Source organism: Dasypus novemcinctus, chromosome 13, assembly GCF_030445035.2.
Source record: "Dasypus novemcinctus isolate mDasNov1 chromosome 13, mDasNov1.1.hap2, whole genome shotgun sequence".
Taxonomy (NCBI): Eukaryota; Metazoa; Chordata; class Mammalia; order Cingulata; family Dasypodidae; genus Dasypus; species Dasypus novemcinctus.
The window spans coordinates 59,313,061-59,329,090 of NC_080685.1; the positions used below are offsets into that span (position 1 = coordinate 59,313,061).

At 41.4% G+C, this 16,030-nt stretch overlaps 1 protein-coding gene and 1 long non-coding RNA gene across 2 annotated transcripts in view; one reads left to right on the forward strand and one right to left on the reverse strand.

Annotated features, from left to right (window-relative positions):
* Positions 1-5,690: 5,690 nt before the first annotated feature.
* Positions 5,691-16,030, forward strand: part of LOC101424051 (sterol O-acyltransferase 1-like) — a 78,661-nt gene continuing 68,321 nt past the window's right edge. The window contains exon 1 of the mRNA XM_058274805.2: positions 5,691-5,820. The gene's annotated coding sequence lies outside the window, so the exon portion shown is untranslated. The remainder of the gene's footprint in view (positions 5,821-16,030) is intronic.
* Positions 5,709-8,976, reverse strand: LOC131273053 (uncharacterized). Its single transcript, XR_009180159.2, has 3 exons — positions 8,692-8,976; positions 7,455-7,557; positions 5,709-6,116 (listed from the first exon to the last, which is right to left on the reverse strand). It is a non-coding gene; the product is annotated as an uncharacterized lncRNA (long non-coding RNA).

Sequence of the window (16,030 nt, forward strand, 5' to 3'; positions counted from 1 at the left end):
TACACTTACTGTTTATGTATATTCATATATAAATGATATAAAGAAAATAATAATAGGCTGGGTTGGTAATATTTTGAGAATGCTCTTTAATCATTAATCAAGGTAAAAATGTTTAAGAACAATGTGAATTATGCTTGTTTTGTAAGTTCACAACTATTACTATACACTTATTTTTTCTGTATGTTTCTGTATAAGTGATATACTTCAATAAAAAATAATATATGGGGAAAGGAGCAGATGTGGCTCAAGCAGTTGAGCACCTGCTTCCCACACGGGAGGTTCCAGGTTTGGTCCCCAGTGCACCCTAAAAACAAAAAAACAACAAGCAAACAAATGCATATACCAACACAGGGGAGCCGATGTGGCTTAGTGGCTGAGTGTCAGTTCCCCACATAGAAGGTCCCAGGTTAAATCCCCGGTCCCAGTACCAAAAAAAAAATAATAATATAAAACACAAAAAACCATATATATGGGATTCCTATAAACCCCACATCCTCCCCTTTCCCCTCTCACATTGTCCCCTATTCAAAACAGCTTACATGAGTATGGTACGCTTGTTATAATTGATGAACAAATATTCAAGCATTGCTACTAACCATGGTCAACGGTTTACATTATGGTTTACACTTTGCACTGCACACTTCGATAGCATTTGACAAAATGTATAGTGGCCTGTATCTGTCATTGTAAAGCAGGCAGAACAATTCCAGTGCCCTAAAACTATGCTGTGTTTCAACTATTCTTCCCTCCATCTCCCCTTGGAATCTATGGTAACAACTAGATTTCGATTTTTCAAGAATAAGGTTCATAGATACATACATTAATATTGAGGCTTGACACACTGGTCTGTTTCCTTTTATTAGGCACTGCTATGTACTCGAGAGATTCTTGCCCCTCTTGCCCCAGGTTGGGAATTTAATCTTTTCTTGTATATTGTGTGGGTCTCCACCCACTGAGATAACACCCTATGACAAGAGGAACACATTCACATTCCATTGAGGCATGCCTCAGGTGCACCCTTTCCCACATATGCCCCACCAGTGACACCTTGCTTCAGTGACTCTCTCCTGCCATATTTGCCTAAAGAACATTCCAGCAATTGTAGTCCAACCACAGACCTACAAATCCCCAGAGTTCACCTGTTACATCCTCCAGCCCTCCCTCCAGTTCCATGGATAGTCCAACCCAACTCCCACCACCCTGCTCACCCTCACATTCCAGCACCATCTACCCCACTCACATCTCTGCACATCTCCCATCCATTGTCAAATCACCCCCTTCCACCTCATCATAGGTCTGCCCATATTAAGAATCAGCTCACCACATTCTATGCCTTTCTGTCCCTTTATAACCCTTTCTATTGGTTGGTTACCTGTCTTCCAGACTCTATCTCTGTGATATTCTTAGGTCATATCAGTAAGGTCATGCAAGATTGGTCCTTTAGTGACTGCCTTACTTCATTCAACATAAGGGCTTCAAGATTCATCCATGATGTTGTGTGTGTCAATACTTTATTCCTTTTTACAGTTGAGTACTGTACATACATACACTGTATATATCTACCATATCTTGCTTATCCATTTATCTCTTGATGGACACTCAGGTTGCTTCCAACTTTTGGCAATTGTGAATAATGCTGCTATGAACATTGGTGTGTATTTATCTCTTCATGTCCCTGCTTTCAGTTTTTCTGGGTTTATATCCAGCAGTGGGATTGCTGGATCATGTGGCAATTCTATAATTAGCTTCCCAAGAGCTGCCCAGCCATCCTCCTGAATGGCTGCACCATTCTATGTTCCCACCAGCAGTGGATAAGCAGTCCCTTTCCTCCACATTCTTTCCAATACGTGTAGTTCTCTCTCTCCTCTCTCTTTTTTAATAGCCACCTGTCTAATAGGTGTAAGATGATATCTCATTATTTATTTAGAATGTATATAACTCCAGTAGCTTCTCAGAGATTCTTAGTTCAATTCTTAGTCGATGGCTATTATATTGTTAAAGCCACCAAAATTATTACTAGAATTTTTGCTGGTATTTTCTACATAGATTCTGGTGGATTTAAAGAATATTGCAAAGAGGAATTTATCTCTAGGGCGTGGTCCCCCCCCCCTCCGCCGCCCTGGAGTATGGAATTTAATGTCTTCCTACCTATCATTATAAAAAAACACACCTAGGAGCTATATGTCTTATAACCACACATTGGCCAGTCTAACTTGGGTCATAAACCTGACATGTAAATAAATTGTTCATTGTGTCAAAGGTGCACATTAGTGAAGTGGATTGGGTAAGCTCGTTTTCTTCTGCTTATGCTTTATAGGCATTAAAGGCAAATGGCTTTGGTCTCCATGGCTATCACTCCTGCCCGTTTTGAATTTTTAAAATCTACCATATTTGTTTCTTGTGTTGTACCTTCTATTTTCTATATAAGTAATACAATTTAATTTCAAACATATTTATTGGGTTCATAAGTCACTGTGAAAGATACTATATGGATGAATCACAGTTGGGTAAGACTACCTCTGTTCTTGAAGAGTTTTACAGTATTGCATGTGTGTATGTGTGTGTGTATGAGGGGGGATGAAATGGAAATATATACACCTAACACCTCAAAATTCTTCCAGCTTCGACCTATTACCCAAGTCCAAAGTCACTCCCACATTTTTAGGTATTTGTTAACACAGTACCCCTCTTTCTAGTACCAAAAAGGGTCTTAGTATTCATTAGCAGCCACAATCCGTTCTCTCCAGTTCTCCCAGCTCTAGGCAACCACCAATATATTTTTTGTGTCTATGGATTTGCCAGTTCTGGACATATAAATGGAAACATGATACGTGGCCATTTTGACTGGCTTCTTTCAATTAGCACAATATTTTCAAAATTCATCCATGTTGTAGCATGTATCAGAACTTCATTTCTCTATCTGTTGTATAATTTTCCATTGTATAGATATACCACATTTCTGGGGAAGTCAGAGAAACACTCAGTGGCCATCTCCTATCCCTTCATAAATGCATTTTTACTGAGCCTTTACCCCAAAGCTCAAGGATTGTGAGATTTTCCGGCTATTGGTGGGAGAGGCTTAGAATCTGGGCAGAGGTCTTCAGGGTCTCTCTGGCCACACAGCAGGTTCTTCCCTCTTGCACTAAATGGCTTTGCCATTCTCCCAGTTGCTTAAGGGAGTCACCTGATTTACTGCCTTTCTTCACATCTGCACCTCAAGAATATATTCTGAAACCCTTCCAGTTCTATTTCCACGGCAAATATTGTAACCTAGATTACCACCACCTGTCCATGGACTTGTCTAAAAGTTATTATTGCTCTCTGGATTCTCCCTGCTTCCATCCCTGCTTCTCGCTAAGACATTCTCTATAAAACAGGTTGAATAAAAACAAAAAGCAAAAACAAAAAAACCCAAAAGCCTTTTATTATCATTGCATTTACCAACAAGAACAACAAAAATCCAAACAGCATCATTTGGCTCCTGATTAGCTGTGTACCATCAATCTCATATCCTTCACTTACCATACCCAGGTCTCCTCAAACAAGCCAAACCCATTCAGCCTCAGGGCCTTTGTACCAGTTGTTCTTTTCAGTGTGTTCTTCCTCCCCATGCTTGGCACGACTGTCTCCTCCGCATTTAGAGCTTAGCTCAGATCCCCTCCTCAGAAAATCTTTCCTGGACCACTCTGGTTGGTTTCTTCTCAGCACTTACCATTATCTAAGATGATTTCATTTACTATTTTTTTAAAGATTTATTTATTTCTCCCCACTCCTATACTGTTTGCATTTGCTGTATCTGTTTGTCTTCCTTGTTTCTCTAGAAGGCACGAGGAACTCAGCTCCCTGCTTTGTTGTATCTCTCATGATGTTTTTCTTCTTGTATCTCTTGTTGTGTCACCTTGCCATACCTGCCCTTGTGCCAGCTCACTGAATTCTTTAAGAGGCACTAGGGGCGTCGGACTTGGCCCACTGGTTAGGGCGTCCATCTACCACATGGGAGGTCCGTGGTTCAAACCCTGGGCCTCCTTGACCCGTGTGGAGCTGGCCCATGCGCAGTGCTGATGCGCGCAAGGAGGGCCCTGCCATGCAGGGGTGTCCCCCGCATAGGGGAGCTCCATGCCCAAGGAGTGTGCCCTGTAAGGAGACCCGCTCAGCATAAAAGAAAGTGCAGCCTGCCCAGGAATGGTGCCACACACACGGAGAGCTGACATAACAAGATGATACAACAAAAAGAAACACAGATTCCCGTGCCGCTGACAACAACAGAAGCAGACAAAGAAGACTCAGCAAATAGACTCAGAGAACAGACAACCGGGGTGGGGATGGGGAAAGGGGAGAGAAATAAATAATTAATTAAAAAAAAAAGAAAGACACTAGGAACCAAACCACTGACCTCACATGTGGTAGGCGGGAGCTCAATAACTTCAGACACATCTGCTTCACCTCATTTACCTTTATTATGTATATTTTTCACTAGAAAAATAAGCTTCTAAGGGCAGGGCCCTCTTGTGTTTTATTCAGTGTTGTATCCCCAGCACCCAGAACAACACACAATCAGTAGTTCTGAGTAAATAAATGAAACAGTAAAAAAGCAAGTGTCTTCTTGTATATATAAAAGTTGGCCAGCAGAGTTCCAATAGCAAAGGGTGACTGCGTTTCTATTGCAGTGAGGTGAAGTACAAAAGATACTGGGATAGATAAGATCCTCTCCCCATCCAGTTGGCAAAAGCAGCAAGCACACTCATTGCAGAGGGGGCAAAACTGGGCGATATTAACTCAACTTTTATGCTGAGGCCTGTTTTGCCTTGTGACCAGTGCTGCCTGTTTGGTGCGCAGTGGACGTTCTTAAGAAATCCATTCTGTGAGAAGGTCCAGAGAGTGGGGTCAGGGTAGGTACATCCAATCATTTGGCTCAGGGAAGACGCACCGGGTCAAGGGTAGCTGTTACAACCTGTTTGGAGGACGCCTTGACTACTTTGCAGGCTGAGTGGGCTCTTCAGTCTCGGCTCCTGTCATCCCTGCCGTTTCACCTACCCTATCCCCAAATCAGCTAACTTTGCCATCCTGACATCTCACGATTAACTGTGGTATCTAATCTATGTCTGAAATCTCCTTGCATCGTTAATTTTTCGGTGGTTACGAAGCCCCCAAGAGTAGGAAAAGCCTCTTTTAAATTACTTAAATGCCCCATCACTTCATGGGTTTTCCTACCGCGGCCCCATCTAGTTCGTACGTCGTTTAGGGACAGAGTCCTGTATGGTTTACAAGGCATAAAGCACCCGAGCTTCTGTTTTCTTCCTCGAGGGTCAGCTCTAACACAATGAACCGCACCTCCTGAAGCGGCTTCTGGGAGCCTCTAGAAGAACTGCCACACTCCCCGGTCCTGTCCTACTGCGTCGGGGGCTGTTTCCACTTGCAGGAAGGTTTTCTGTCCAAACTGCCTGTGTCCGTTTCCGACGCGACTTCCATCGCTGGGGTGGAGATGGGAAGCAAGCAGTTCTCACCGGAGCAGGGCCTCCAGGCGTGGGGCTCCGCTCCCTGGACGCCGGGGCCCGCTGGGGGGTGGGGGGGTGGGGGTGGTGGGGGGTGGTGGGGGGTGGTGGGAGGGGCTGGGGGCTGGGGGCGGGGCCTGGCCGCGGGGCCCTCCAATGCCACGCTGAGCCCGCGCTGCCCGCGCGCTTTATCTCCGCGCTCCGCGGCTCAGCCCTGCGCGCCTCGGGCCTCGGGAACGCGGCTGCGGGCGCCTCTCTCGGGGCAGAGCTGCGGCGTCTTCCCGGCTCTGCCGCGTCGCCGAGTTCCCTCAGCGGGGTCCGGCCCCAGGTAACGCCGGTGCCCCCACCTTCTCCCGTCCCGCGCAGGTCCACCCGCCTCCACGGAGGGGAAGAGGCCCCTGCAGCTCCCGCTCCCGCCCGGCGCCCCGCGCTGAGGGCGCAGGCTCTGCGTGTCCCGGGGGTGGGAGGCGGTGTGGACGCGCGGAAAGGTACCGCGGGCGCCCGGGCGCCCGGCAGCCTGGTAAACCTTGGGCGCTTGTTGTGTGCCCTTCACGTCCTGTGGCATCTCTCAAGGCGGCAGTGAGGAGAGTTAGGATAACTGGCGCTCAGCAAGTCAGCTTCTCACTGATTTGGGATAAAAGCGAGGAGGGAAAGCTTATCTTTGCAGCACGTCGAGATCTCTTGATCTGGGCACCAAAGCCTTTAACCCGAGTTTGAATTTATTTTTGAATGTTAGAATGTAGCTTTAACTTCCTGCCGTTGCCTTTAAAAGTTAATAGCCGTACAATTAACTTATCTGTGTACACACTCCACACACAATTTAGAACTTATTCGTAACTGGGAAACAACTATAAGCTTTACTGTCTCTCCATTATTTATACATGGGGTAAGTTCATTGGTCTTAATATTTCAGTAGCTGCCATCTGTTTAAACTACTTCCCCCCCCCCCCCCTTACAGAATACTTGTCTTTTTCTCCCTTAATGCTTACCCCGACACATTCTTTTTTGTTTGCTCTAAGTTGGGTAATGTTGATGCATGTCTTGTTAGGGAAATTTATGTGTCCTCTAAGGTATGAGAATGTGCTTCTGAAAAGATTTTGATACATTTAAGAGTAATTGTTTAAAAATGTTTGGCTTACAGAGAGGCCACGTTTGAGCAACAAGGAGGCTTTCAGGAGGACACTCTCAGGCAGTATATAATACTAGGCTAGGTTTCAATCTCACAAGAAAACGTTCATGAATACAGTCATCTGCTTCAAGGGCCTGGAGTAATGCTCTGTCTCCACTGGGCACTGCCCTTGCACTCCGGGGATTCTTGCTGTCTGTCTCCATACCTCTTGTGCTTAGAACCCATCAAAGTTTTCACATTCTCTTAGGATAAAGACCAAAATATTCAGTGATCCTCTTCCTGTCTAGCTCATTTTGGGTCACTTTCCTCCTGGCTTTCTGGGTTCAAGCTGCACTGGCTTTATTAAAAAAGAGGAAAGACTCTTTCTTATATTTTGGTTTTGAGAGATTTCCTCCACTTCCAATGCTCAATTCTCTCCCTTTTCCTAATCTCCTATACGTTCTTCAAATATATTAGCCCAGGTATTACTTCCCCAGGCAAGCCACCCCATGGTTAAGTCCTCCTACCTCTGTATTCTCCTTAGCAGAAGTATAATCAGCAGTGGTAATGAGTTGAGTTGGTTAATTCGATGTTTTGTTTCTTCTATAGTTGTATTTGTCTCAGGGTCTGGGCAGACCCTGGCACAATGAAAGAATGAGTGACTTGGAGGACAGATGAAGGAACTTTGAAATGGGAAATATTACCTGGGGAAAAACATTTTGTGTTCTAGAAGAGTACTGTATCTTGTGGGAAAGAAATGGAAACGTTTTTACAAAAGCCAGTCAAATTTGACATGTTAAATGTGGGGCCTTTTGTTTTTGAACTTATCATATAAGGTAAATGATTATACTAACCATACAGATGTAAATGAGAATTTCTCCTTGTGTTTAGTTTTTCTGGTTGACTTGATGTCTGTTTTTTGGCATGTAAGAAGTTGGAGGTTTGTAGTGCGCAAATCTAAGGAGGGAAGAGGGAGAAATTTTATGTTTTGGATTGTAAATTCCGTCTGCATTATTTCTCTTTTCCCCCACTAAACCTAGGGTCGATATAGCACACATTTCATTTGCCAGAGTTGGAGATCAATATTTGTTTGTTTCATGGGTTTTTAGGTTCTTATTAGAAACTTTATTAATCATAACACAATAAATTGGGATAAAGTGGCATTTCTTTCCAACATGTTTTCTTTCTCAAACCATTTTTTAAAATTTTGTTTTCCTCTTCTATAGCAAATTAGATACTGTCACAGTGGAACATTATAAAAGTACAATGACCAGATTAGATTCTTAAGAAATTCTTGTTCAATCAGTATACCATTGTATTTTATTTTGTGTTTTTTTCATGTCATTGTACTTTTCAATAGCTATCTAGTCATAACTTTATGACCCCTCAGATGTAAATATTTCCACTGACCTTTCTCTCTGTGTTTTTGACCTCAAGTAAGCATTTCTAAATTGCCCACATCTTTTAAAATGGAAATATTAAATGAGTTATGTGCTGCACTGATTGTGCTGCACTGGCATTGTAAAAATTACTGACTCAGTAAAAATTAGTGCTGGGTTCCTTCACTGCTGGCGGTCCTCAGAGATAGGTCTTATTTTTACCTAGTGAAATCAGGGAGGTACTCTGCCTAATGTGCTGAAATTACCAATTCCTGAGACACTGGGTTTCAAAGAAAGTATAAGTTTATTGTTAAGCAGGAAGCAGGAAGCAGGAGATCAGATGGTCTATCAACCCAAAAATCTGTCTCCACAAATCTAGTAAATTGAGGGTTTTTATGGATTCAAGCAAGGGAAGCTGGAGTTGTACCATTACATTAGCAAGTGTAAGCACGTATTGGGACTAGTCTAAAATAACCTTCACAATAGTAAATATAAACAAGGGCTGAGACTAGTTCAGTGAATTTCAATAATTTCAGGTATTAACTTTTGGCTGTTCTATCATATACTAGTGTATTAGTTGGCCAAAGGGGTGCTGATACAAAGTACCAGAAATCTGCTGGCTTTTCTAAAGGGTATTTATTTAGGGTAAAAGCTTACAGTTACAAGGTCCTAAAGAGTCCAACTTAAGGTACCATGAGAGGTACTTCCTCACCCAAAGTCTGTTGGCACATGTTGAAGCAAGATGACAGGCATTGTCTGCAAGGGTTCAGCCTTCCTCTTTCCTCTTAAGTCTCCGTGGTGCCAACTTCTTCTGATCTCAGCTGTAGCCTGGCATAGGACTTGTCTCTCTTCCTCTGGGGCTTATTTCTTTCCTTGCTCAGCTGCTCTGTTCTCTTCACAACTTCTGTTATAAACTATGAGGTCATCTCTCTTCCCAGGGCTGCAGGATCCTCTGTGTATCTTCTCTGTGTATCTACTTCTCTGTTTATCTACTTCTGTGTGAGAGTTTGTTTTATCAACCGCCAAAGAGGCAGTGACTCAACCCTGCTTGCCCTAGTGACATGGTCGAATCAAAGCCCTAATATTGATTTAATCAAGTAAATGTAAAGCATTTGAACTTAAGTCTATCAACAGGTGTCATGCTCAGAGGAATAGACCAGTTTACAAATATAATCAATATCTCATTTTGGAATTCCTAAATAATATCCAACTTCCACAACTAGAAAGTAAAAAAAGCATCTCAGTGACTCAGTAATCATAATTATTTGTTAATTCTTAATTCTTGGTTACAACTGCCCCCTCTTATTTCTTCATTTTCTCAATCTTGATGGATACCTGGCTGATGGCTGTTTGAACTTCTTCTTGCTAAAATGGGGCATAGACATTATGGGATAGAGGAATGAACCTGGCTGTCATTCTTGAAGAGACTAGTACTCCTGTGTTTCAGGGCTTAACTAGCGTATGAACAATCTGGGGGCTTTCAGTCTGAAAAATAAAGTAATAAATAAATAGAAAATTATAGGTGTAGATAAATGAAGTAAAAATATGTTACACTGAGGAAATAATTTTTATAGATTTTTAGACATAGCTTGGAGTATTCCTTAGGGATTTCAGAATCACTGTTGCTGGAGGCTTTGTGTACTGTGGCAGTGTGCACTATCTGGCAGAAACCAGCATAAGAATAACCTCCGCAGTGACTTCCCAAATCTTTGAAATCTTTTATCCCATTAAAACATTATTTTGTTTTATTTCTTCCCCCCCTTTTGATCAAGAAAGAACTGGTCTTTCTAAAGTGCAAGGGAAAGATTTATCAATGACAGTCATGTCCCATGCAGGGGGGAAGGTAGTGAGTTTATTTAGAGTTTGGCTTAGAGGCCACATCTGACAACAAAGAGGATTTTCAAGGAGTGACTCTTAAGCATTAATTATAGTTACATATTGCTTCACCATCACAGAAATAAATTTCATAAGTGCAAGCCTCAAGACTGAGGGTTTGGCTTATTACCTCATTTCATTTTGTTAGATAAGGCCCTTATAATTTAGAGTTTATTCTCAGAGGTCTCACTTTTATAAGTTTAAATGGAGAAGATTAATGTTTTCTAAAAAGGAGTAGATCTTAGATTTGTACCTTGCAAAATTCTTTATTTACAGTTTTAGTAAATTGAGAGGCCCTGTTGCTTGAGAGAATGGCAAGTATTTCCCAGATGGGGAAGTTTATTCTTTTATGCTTTCCTTCCCCAGTCCCTGAAGAGATCTTGCAAATCCTTTTTATTTTGTGCTCAAAAGCACTTGGAAATGCATCAGGGTATTCTATTAACCTATACAGAAGTCCAAAATCTCATTCCCTAGTCTAGTTCCAAGTCAAATAAAGCTGAATTTGGTTGTTCAAATGCACTGACTTGAAAGGATAAATTAGTGTCCCAAAGAAAGTTTTAAAAAATATTTCATTTTTTGACAAAATAAAATTCTCCTTTTTGTTCCTCAATAGAAAATAAAGTTTTAAAATGCAGATAATATTACTTTTTACCTTGTATTCTTATTCACTTTAGTCTTTAAGTAGATCAGTTCCATTTACCTTTTAATTGAAGTCTGATCCTTTCGTTAGCTCCTTTAGTAAGTGTTAAATGGAATGGTCTTTTAGAATCGATGCTGCTTCTTCAGCACCTTTGGAGCTGGAGAACTGTAGCTCTGAGGATCAGGTATTATACAGACACCCAAAGAGCCAAGTAATTGCCAGGTCATACACCTAAGGAGCAAAGAACTTCACAATTTAGGAATCAGTTAAAGCCCAGGAAGAAATGTGACTGCTGCTAAAGCTAACAATCTGGGCCCTAATTCCATGAGCATATTCCAAATGAAACTATTTCCTAAACTAAAACATTTGGCAATTAATTTCTAGCGAGTTCATCAGGCACAGACCATAGCAGGAGTTTTGTCCTGTCTCACCTACACACTTTTACCTGGACTATATTAATGAACAGATAGAAGATAATTTTATAGACTTGCCTTGCTTTTCTTTAAAAGTCCCCTTTTGATGAAGATGAAGTTCTGACTAGTAGTTGGCTCCATGCACTTTTAAAGAAGCATTAGAGAAAAACAGTGTAACTGAGAAGGACTTTGATTGTTTCCATGACATGTAACTTTCCCCCAAGAATAACTAAAACTATGAGCAACAACATCATTCTCTTGTCCAGTGTCATGTAGATCAATATCAGGACATAACATGCACACTGAGAAAATTGTTAAATTTTAGGAATTTTATACAGTCTCTAAATTTATGAATAACATTTTACCGATACATTCTTAACCAACAAATATTAGAAAATCCCTTTTAATTTTTATAACACCAAATATTTCCCACGTAATATTAAATGAACTGTTTTAGCATTTCACTTTTATAATGTGAAAGAACAAATCCTTTACAAAAGTTTGAAATAAAAATTTATCCTTTAGGGTTTGATTTTCAGAAGGCAAAGTATCAAAAGTTGTTGGGTTGGAACATTATGTTAAACAGGAAAATGGGTCACTTTGACATACAGTAAGAGGGAGAATGAGAGAGGCAGAGGCGTACTTCTCCTGAGAAAAAATAGCTAGAGGACAGGCAGAGACTGTCTTGAAGGCTGGTCTGGGGCTCAGGATACCAGGGGAAGGTGTGATATCACCCAGAAGAGAGAAGGACAAAGGAAAGGCATCTGAGCTGCCTGAAAACTTCCATAAATAGAGCTGCAAAAGCAGCAGTGGGAGACCTTCCCTCTACCTACAGAGCAAAAAGCAGTCTTTGGACTGCAGTGGCTGAGGACTGAGGGGGTTGCAGGGGTCCTCTTCCCCAGGAAAGGGGAGAGGGAGGGATATGGCCTACAGCAAATTCAGATTGTGTCAGGTGAACTTGGTCTAATGCATTGGAAGGGTCAGTAACTTCCAGATCGGGTGGGACCATGGCATTGTTTGCCCTGAGAGCCAGCAGGGAGCTGATGATAATTTTGCTTTCTAAAACACCCCCCTACTGCCCTGTGCTGGTTTTTGAAGAGGTAGAGGGAGGAGGGTGTGGCTGGCCAAGGGTGGAGAACAGCCTCTGAGAAAGTTTGTGAGGCTTGGCCAGCTCTGAGGACATTGGTTCTGCACCACTCACCTATGGGAGGAGTTATTCTGAATGCATTCCGCCTACCTCCTGGGATCTGAGCTAATCTGCTGGCTGTACCAGAAAAGTGCACAAAAAAGGAAAAATAATAAGTTAAAGGAAAGCAGGTACCTTTATTACCACCCTCTCCAAGGCCCTTGGAAACTGGCCTGCACCCTATTAGAACAAGTTATACCAAGTGTCAGTGAACAGTGGTAACACAGCTACTTAACGGGAAATCCCTAAGTAAGAGAGAGTAACTGAACATTAAACTCAGCACCAGAATTTTCCTTGATGTCAACAAAAAATTACAAGCCATACAAAGAAAAAGAAAAATATGACTTAGGCAAATGAAAAATCCAAAACTCCAGGTGAGACACAGGACTTGAAACAGTTCATCAGTAAGGTTCATACAAATCTCCTAAATCTAATCATGGAGTTGAAAGACAATGTGGCGAAAGAAATAAAAGATATTAAGAAGCAGGTAAGCACAAAGAAAAATATGAAATCTTGGATAGAAAAATAAAAGAGCTTATAGGAATGAAAGACACAATAAGTGAGATTGAACCTATATTATGGGAAGTATGTTTGGCTCAACTGATAGAGCATCTGACTACCAAATGGGAGGCCCAGGGTTCAAACCCAGGGCCTCCTGACCCATGTGGTGAGCTGGTCCACACCTGGTGCTGATGCTCACAAGGAGTGCTGTGCTATGCAGGGGTGTCCCCCATGTAGGAGAGCCCCACATGCAAGGAGTATACCCCCACGAGAAGAGCTGCCCCACGTGAAGAAAGCACAGCCTGCCCAGGAGTGGCACCACACACATGGAGAGCTGATGCAGCAAAATGATGCAACAAAAAGAGACAGAGATTCCCAGAGCTGCTAACAAGAATGGTAGAGGACACAGAAAGCAAACAACAGTGGAGGGGGGGTGGGATGGGGAGATAAATAAATAAATCCTTCTTAAAAAAATACATTAGAGGTACACTACAGCATATTTGAAATCATGGAAGAAGGAATCAGTGACAGAGGGGGAAAAAAGTGAATTTGAAGAGAAAGAAGGACTTTGACAGAAAGGAATGGGAAAAACTGAGCAGGGGCTCAGGGAGTTGAATGATAACACTTTCAGCATATGTGTTATGGGAGTTCCAGAAGGACATGAGTAGGCAAAAGGGCAGAAACAGTATTTAAGGAAATAATGGCCAAAAAATTTCCAGCTCTCATAAAAGACATGAATATACATGTCCAGGAATTGCAGCATATACTCCAATTATAATAAATCCAAATAGGCCTACCCAAAGACTATTAATATGCAGAATGCCAAAACTCAGAGATAAAGAGAAAATCTGAAAGTACCAACGGAAGAGCAAAACATCACATACAAAAGATGTCCAATAAGACTTAGTGTAGATTTTTCTTCAGAAACCATGGAGGCAAGAAGGTAGGTGGTATGATATAATTACAGTACTGAAAGAGAAAAACTCTTAGCCAATAATTCTCTAGCAGCACAACTGTCCTTCACATGTGATGGTGAGTTTTAAATATTCACAGATTAAGAGAAACCAAGAGGGTTCATAAATAAGAACCGACCTCTATAGGAATCACTAAAGGGAGTTCTGTGGCCAGAAAAGAAAAGAAGAGAGAGTGGCTTGGAGGAGAGTGTAGAACTGAAGACTGTCAGAAAGGGTAACAGAAAGGTAAAAAGATGAACAAAACCAAGATATAATGTATGAAAGCCAATGTGAGTAATGCCTTTACAGTAATAATATTGAATGTTAATGGATTAAACTCCCCACTCAAAAGTCATAGGCTGACAGAATGGATAAGAAAACATGAGTCATCTGTATGCTGTCTGCAGAAGGCTGATCTTAGATCCAAGGATGCAAATAGCCTGAAAGGGAAAGGTTGGAGAAAGATATTTCACTCAAATAGTAACCAACACAGTGCAGGAGTAGCTATACTTTTGTCAGACAAATCAGACTTTAAATACAAGAAAGTTATGAGATGCAAAAGGTCATTTTATATTAATAAAACAGGACAAACCACCATGAAGGAGTAACAGTCATAAACATCTATGTGTCTAACCAGGATGCCCCAAAACACATGAGGAAAATTCTGGGAAAACTGAAAAGAAAAATAGTTGTATCTACAATAATAGTTGGAGACTTGAACACGCCACTCACATCACTAGATAGAACAACTAGACAGATGATCAAAAAAGAAACATAGACTTGAACAATACGGTAAACAAGATAGACCAAACATATATAGAGAGAGAACATTACATCTCAAATCAGCGGGTTATACGTTGTTAAGAACTCATTGATCTTTCTCCAGGACAGACATCTGCTGGCTTTACTATCCGCTGGGTCAAAAAAGCAGAACTCAATAAATATAAAAAGATTGAAATTATACAAAGCACCTTTACATCATAATGGAATGAAGCTGGAAACAATAACAGATGGAAAAGAGAAAATTTGTAAACATATGGACAGTAAAGCACACATTTTTAAACCATCAGTGGGCCAAAGAAGAAATGGCAAGGAAATTAATGGATATCCCATGATAAATGAAAATGAGAGCACAAAGTATCAAAATTCATGATGTAGAGGGAAGGCAGTGCTGAGAGGGAAATTTATAGGCCTAATTGCCTATATTAAAAAAGAAGAGAGGTAAGCAGCTGTGGATCAATCATTTGGGCTCCCGTCTACCATATGGGAAGCCCTGGGTTTGCATCCTGGGGCCTCCTTGTGAAGGCAGGCTCGCCTGCACGCTGTTGTGAGCCACCAGCCCGCAAGCACCACAAAGAGCCGACTCAGCAAGGTGATACAACAAAAATGGAGACAAGTAAAAACACCGAAAAGTGTGCAGTGAATGGACACAGAGCAAACAACAAGCAAGCCACAAGGGGGGATAAATAAAAAAATAAATACACACAAAAGAATGCACAGCAAATGGACACAGAGAGCAGAGAGCAAGCAACCTGCTTGGGGGGGGGGGAGGGGAGGGTAAACAAACAAACAAACAAAAAACAGAAAACTAAGATCAAAGAAGTAACTTAACAACTGGAGAAACTAGGAAAAGAACAGCAAACCAACCCCAAAGGAAGCAGAAGGAATGAAATAGCAAAGATCAGAGCGGAAATATATGAATTTTGGAATTAAAAAACTAGAGAAAATCAACAAATCAAAAGTTAGTTACTTGAGAATATCAACACAATAAATAGACCCTTAGGAAGACAAAAAAAAATGAGAGAGAGAAGATGCAAATAAATAAAATCACAGACAAATGTGGGGCATTATGACTGACCCCACAGAAATAAAAAGGGTCATAAGAGAATATTATGAGAAACTATGACAGCAAATTAGACAACCTAGACAAAATGGACAAATTCTAGAAATGGACAAACAACCTACATCACCAATACAATAAGTACAGGAATGCAAGAAACCAATTACAAGCAATGAGATTGAATCAGTCAACAAAAATCTTTCAAAGATAAGTCCAAGACCAGATGGCCTCACAGGTGAATTCCACCAAACATTTTGAAAATTAATCTTGTTTTAACTCTTCCAAAATATTGAAAAGAAGGGAAAAGTACCCAACACATTTTATGATGCCCACATTACCCTAATAACAAAGCCAGATAAAGTTACTAGAAGAAAACAAAAAACTAATGAACACAGATGCAAAAATTCTGAAGAAAATACTTGCACATATAATCCAACAGCATATAAAAACCATTATACCGGGAAGTGGATGTGGCTAAACTGATAGAGTATTTGCCTACCATATGGAAGGTCCAGGGTTTGATACCCAGGTCCTCTTGGCCTGTGTGCTGAGCTGGCCCATATGTAGTCCTGCCATGTGCAAGGAGTGTTGTGCCATGTAGGGTTGCCCCTCGCATAGGGGTGCTACATGTGCAAGGAGTGCA